Raw genomic sequence first — 6,449 nt, 5'->3', positions numbered from 1 at the left:
AACACTGTTATTCCTTTCTTAGCCTGTTGGTTTAAGGGCATTAGAAGCCCAAAATGACCAGGGGGAAGTCTGAACTTCCAGTTCAATGGAATGTTCATTGTGGCTCCTTGCAGGAACGCTCCCGTCTCTGGAATCAAAACTTCTAGGCCAGCAGAACTTAGGGTTGTGGGGTCAAGAAGCAAAACCATTCCTAGTGGGTCACTAGGATTGATATTGAGAGGAACTATTCCCTTTTTCATCCCTTGATTCCTGGACCTGTGGATCCTGGCTACGGGAGAAACTGTACTGTATATCGGATGCTGATTCAAAACATATACTGCCTTCTGAAGAACTCTGCCCCAGCCCTCCATGCTGCTGCCACCTAGTTGGCACTGTAACTGTGTCTTCAAAAGGCCATTCCATCTTTCTATCAGACCAGCTGCTTCCATCTTTCTATCAGACCAGCTGCTTCAGGACGGTGCGGAACATGGTAAGACCAGTGGATTCCATGATTGTGGGCCCACTGTCCCACTTCTCTGGCTGTGAAAGGAGTTCCTTGATCAGAAGCAATTCTGTGTGGAACACCATGATGGTGGTTAAGGCATTCTGTAAGTTCACAGATGGTGGTTTTGGCAGAAGCATTACCTGTAAGAAAAGCAATTCCAAGCCGGGCGGTGGTGGTGCATGCCTTTAATCCCAGCACTTGGGAGGCAGAGGCAGGCGAATTTCTGAGTTTGAGGCCAGCCCAGTCTACAGAATGAGTTCCAGGACAGCCTGGGCTACACAGAGAAACCCTGTCTTGAAAAAAAAACAAAAAAAAAAGGCAAATCCATAACCAGAATAAGAGTTTCTTCTCCAGTAAGAATAAAACGTCATCCTTTCCATGGAGGAAGTGGTCCAATGTAGTCAACCTGCCGCTAGGTTGCTGGCTGGTCACCTTGAGGAATGGTGCCATATCTGGGGCTCAGTGTTGGTCTCTGCTGTGGGCAGATCTGGCATTCAGCAGCAACTGTAGCCAGGTCAACCTTGGTGAGTGGAAGTCCGTGTTGTTGAGCCTAAGCATAACCTCCATCTCAGTCACCATGGCCACTTTGTTCATGTGCCATTGAGCAATGACAGGGATGGCTGGGTACAGAGACCGACTGTCCATAGAACAGAGCATACTATCTACTTGCTTGATTATTGAACTCCTCTTCTGCTGAAGTCACCTTTTGATGAGCATTTACATGAGATGCAATATCTTCACATCCTTCCATTTGGAGAGATCTATCCACATCTTTCTCAGATGGCTTTCTCACCAGTTTTCCAATCATGTTCTTTCCAAGCTCCTGACCATTGAGTCAGTCCATCAGTTCAATCCATGAATCCATGAACAATCACACATCTGGACATTTCTCCTTCCAAACAAAATGTATGGCCATGTGTATTGCCCCGAGTTCTGCCCACTATGAAGATTTCTCTTTACTCTTTCAACTCTTTCAGAGTTGTCCTAGAAAGGGACTGTAATGCTATAGCTGTCAACTTCTGGGTGGTGCCTGCATAATGTGCAGAGCTATCAGTAAACCAGGTCCTGGTGTTCTCAGGTCCTGATAATAGACTGCTGCTGTGCATGTCCTTTATGATTTGGTGGGTCCATGATGGACAGTTTAGGTCAAATAGAAACTTGGTGGCCCATTGTCAAATGTTTAGTTTCCACTAAGGTCCAATAGTATGCCAAGAGCTGTCTTTCAAATAGAGAATGTTTGTCTGCAGATGCTGGTAGAGCCTTGCTCCAAATTCCCAAAGGTCTCTTCTGTGATTCACCTATAGGAGCCTCCCAAAGGCTCCAGACTTTATCCCTATCTCCCACTGATACACAAGTACCATCAGCCCTGCTGGATCATATGGTCCAAGTGGTAGAGCAGCCTGCACAGCAACCTGAACCTATTGAAGAGCTTTCTACTGTTCCAGGCCCCACACAAAGCTAGCAGCTTTCCAGGACAGAGTAACACACCCAAGTGAGGAATGTGCTGTCTCCAGAATCCAAATAGACCCACTAAATATTGTGCTTCTTTCTTGGTGGTGAGAGGGGCCAAGTGTAATAACTTATCCTTCACCTTAGAAGGAACATCTTTGCATGCCCCACACCACTGGACTCCTAAGAATTTCACTGAGGTAGATGGTCCTTGAATTTTGGTTGCATTTATTTCCATTCTCTGATAAGCATACGTGCTGTCAATGAGTTCAAGGTGGTTGCAACCTCCTGCTCCCTTGGTCCAATCAGCATAATGCTATCAATACAGTGCACCAATGTGATATTTTGAGGAAGAGAGAGACAATCAAGATCCCTTCTAACTAAGTTATGACACAGGGCAGGAGAGTTAATACACCCTTGAGGCAAAACTGTAAAGGTATACTACAGGCCTTGCCAACTGAAAGCAAATTGCTCTGGTGGTAGCATATCAATTCTTATTGCCCATTTCAACTTATTTCACCTAAAACACATCTAGTCTATAATGGAGACTTTCTTTAAAATTACATATTTGTATGTGTTTGCCAAGCATACATGGAGTCAGAGGACAACTTGTGGGAGTCAGTTCTCTCTTGCTATGCGATCATGTGGTTCCTAGGGAGCAAACTCAGGGTCTCTCCAATTCTAGACCCCAGGAGTCTTATCTTTGTATCCTTAAATCCTGTTTAAGCACTTCTTATTCACTGGGCAGTTAACAATGCAGGACTATCTTGCACAAATTAAATGGATAACTGAACAGGTCAAAGGAGAAGCCCAAAGAAAAAAGACACTTTGTCTTTGCTAAGTGGCCTGCGTGCAAGGCCAGGATGCCAAGAGGCACCTCTTAATTCCCCAAGGCCCGGTTACCAGAGCCTCCTGGGCTGTTATGTGACCATTGCTGTGGTTTCTAAGATGCTTTAGGACCTGAGTGCCTAGACTGGATGTTCTGTCCTGGTTGGGTACATCAAGTGGGAGCTCACTGATGAGTCATAACCAAGCCCACATGTGAAGAACCCTCTGGAAATGTCAGCAAGGGCTCAGATGCAGTGCCTTAGCCCACCTCTATCCTCCTTTCAGGATCTGGGTCCAGTGATGATATTGTTGGAAGCTGAAAGTGGAACCTGCTTGAGAAATAACATTGTTCCATTAGTCGTGCTAGCTTAAAGGCATTTAGGCGGCAGAGGCAGGTAGACTCTGTGAGTTTGAGGTTAGTCTACATACCGAGTCCCTGGATAGCCAAAGCTATACAATAAAAGGACCTTGTCACAAAAAATAAAAATAAAAATAAAAAAAAATACCTAACATTCTTCCAGGAGTGACGGTATATGTCTTTAATTCCAACAACCTAACCCTAGTGTGCTAGAGACAGTGGCAGGGAGATCTGTATGAGTTTGAGGCCAACTTGGTCTATATTTGAGTTTCTAACCAGTTAAGAGTACATTATGCAGCAATATCTTTTCTTTTTTAAAAAATATATTTTAAATTGGATATTCTACTTCTTTACATTTCAGATGTTATCCCCCTTTCCCCATTTCCACCCCCAACAATATTTCAAAACAAATAAAACAAAACATTCTAATGAAATGCAGTCTTTATTTTCTATGATTAAATCACTGTGTCTATAAGAGCAGAAAACTTGTGTGTAGAGTAAAAACAATGCAATTCATGAATTCAGTAGTTTTGAATCATACAAGAGATGCTTTTGGCATCACGAGTTGGCATTGCAGGACATGATAGAGCATGTCCAGCACAAAGTGAGCATATAGATCCAGAATGGTACTGCATACCTTGACCAAGCCCGCTCAGTCAGCCAACAGGGTCTCCAGCGCAGGAGTGAGGATTAAAAGAAAAGAGACAGTTAGACAAAACTGTAGCGTGACCCCAGCCAGTTCTGAGGCTGAAGGCAGGTTCGTTTAATTCAACTTTTCTTTTAAACCCTTTTAATTACATGCAAGTATTTAGGTCAGTTCTAGATTTGAGGAACCAACATTACAATAGAAACAAACAGTCAAGGAACAAACAAGGCAATATGCAGAGTCCCATGATCACTCTCATGATCGCTGGTTCTAAGGGCTCATCAGGATGACGAAGTATCCGAGCCTACTTCCCTGTCCTAGCCCACAGTCATATTCATGCCTGAGGCTTACCTCTTTGTTTTAGCCTAAGACTAGGATTCCTGACTGAATTTACTTCTCTGTTTTAGTCTAAAAATAGACTCCTGGCTGAACTTACTTCCTTGTCATGGCCCAAAGTCAGATTCTTGTCTAAAGCCCAATTCCTTGGCCAATGTCAGATTCCTGCCAAGCAGCCCCAATGGCTTCCCACTATACCTGTAATTCCAGCACTTGGGAGACAAAGGCAAGTTAAGGCATTTAACTATGAAGCTGAGACCAGTCTCAGTTAAATAGTAAATTTAAAGTCAACCTGGGCTATAGCAAATCTTTTTCCCCCCAGACTATATGAGATCGTATGTGTGTATATGTGTGTGCACGTGCGTGCGTGCTGGGGGGTGTATGCTCACATGTGCCACAGAATGTGTATGGAAGTCAGAGGATAACTTGCAGCAGTTGGTTGTCTCTATTCATCATGTGATCCTGGGGATCAAACTTAAGCTGTTAGGTATGGTAACAATTGTATTTACATAGATTGCCTTCTACCCTTCCCACTACAGCAGAAACTTGGAACAAATGAATGTGGTGCCTACTAGAATACTGAAGGTTACATTGGCTGCTAGGCTCAGTCAGTACCTGTGGTTCCTCTCTGCTTTTTTCACTCCCTCCCCATCCTCTAAGCCTCACCAGTCCAGTGATTTTGCTTCCCTTGCCCCAGCTTCTGATTCCTATAAAAATCTGCCATTTTGTCCACACATTTTCATTTTGCTCTCTCTCTTAGTGCTCTTGCTCCTCCTCCTCCTCTGCTCATGGTACATTTTAGTAATGGTTAGTCTACTACTTTCTCTCCCTACTCTAGACTCTTCCAGATGTCTCTAGATATATTCTCCCTCATATTTACAATAAAAACCCTTTCAACTATACCTTGGAGCAGTCAACCCTTACCTTGTTTTGGTTTGGTTTTTTTTTTTTTCTTGAGAAAGGGCCTCAGACTGGCCTAGGACATGCTCATTAGGCTAGGCTGGTTAACCAGCAAGCCTCAGAATCCTCCTATCTCAGAGTCCCCAGCCCTGGGATTACAAGAGGCCCAGGGATTAAAAGGACAAAACACAAGTGCCACTAATTTGTTCTAGTTTTCATTTTTACTAATATGCATTCGATAATTCTTAGAAACTTCTGGCTTTTAGTTAGCTCCTGTGTCAGACAGAGTCCTCACCAGAAACAGGTGGCATGCTGAGATGTGGATGATTCAAGGCAGTTACACAGAGAACTACTGGGTGGGCACACATATACATATATATGTGAGAACCACATAGGGCCCTAACTATTCTGAGACCCTGAGTTGGTATGTGGTCAAAAAAGAAGAGAAGGACAGAGGTTTTAGGCTAGTCACCCCCCTCTTCTCTCTCTGTTTTCCAAATTATATGTAAGCTTGATGAGTAACATTTTCTTATGTATCCCAAGGATTGTATGAGACATTATATTGAAAAATTCTTCAGTGTCCATCTGAACATTCCTGTATTTTTCTGTGTTAAAGCCAACAAGCCTACAGCAACCAAATTTAAAAACAGCCAGAAGTCCTAGAGTCTATGCAGACTGAGCAGAAGAGCTGAGAGTGCTCTTGATAGACCAGGGCCTAGAATCTCCCCCCCACCACCACCATTTTGATTGGCGTTTCTCCAAGTGTGACCTGCTTTACCCATAGAATTTACTTCATACCTCCTAATCTAGTAGGCCTGTCCCAGCTGCTGAAACTTGGACCTCACAGTGCCTCAATTAGCTCTGGCCTGAGACTAGTAGATCCCAAAAGAGCTGGAGTAAAAGAGTTTCTGGCTAGGCCTCCCTTGGCCTATCTTCAGCCTACCATCCACAGTGCCTCTACGGGGGTCAGTTTTATTAGAGGGAGGGGCTGCTGCTGAGTCCTTGTGACTATTGCTCTCAGTCTTGCTGCTCCTTGTATCCTCTATACAGCTGGGGACACAATGGTTGGTTGCCAGATAGGGCCTCTCCCATCTTTGACCCTAATGGTGTAGAGATTCCTAAGCTAATCAGGGGGGATCTCAGAAGACATCTGCACCAATTCCTTACTTTATAGAATAAGAAACTGAAACTAGAGTGCTTCCACTTGGTTGAAAAGTCACAGCCCAGAACATCAGAAGGCCAGGTGTCTGTCATGGGGACCAAAAATCTTTGCCTGGCAAAGTGCTTTTAGGTTTTATTGCTGAATATTTTCTCCCCAAGGGAATGAAATGGTTTTTCTTTTGGCTGGGCATGGTGGCACACATACTTAGAATCCCAGCCCTCAGAAGTCTGAGGCTAGAAGATTGAGAATTTGAGACCAGCCAGGACCACATAGCAGGACCCTGTCT

This window comes from Grammomys surdaster, unplaced genomic scaffold (assembly GCF_004785775.1).
Source record: "Grammomys surdaster isolate TR1022 unplaced genomic scaffold, NIH_TR_1.0 125179, whole genome shotgun sequence".
NCBI lineage: Eukaryota > Metazoa > Chordata > Mammalia > Rodentia > Muridae > Grammomys > Grammomys surdaster.
This window is presented reverse-complemented; position numbering follows the sequence as displayed.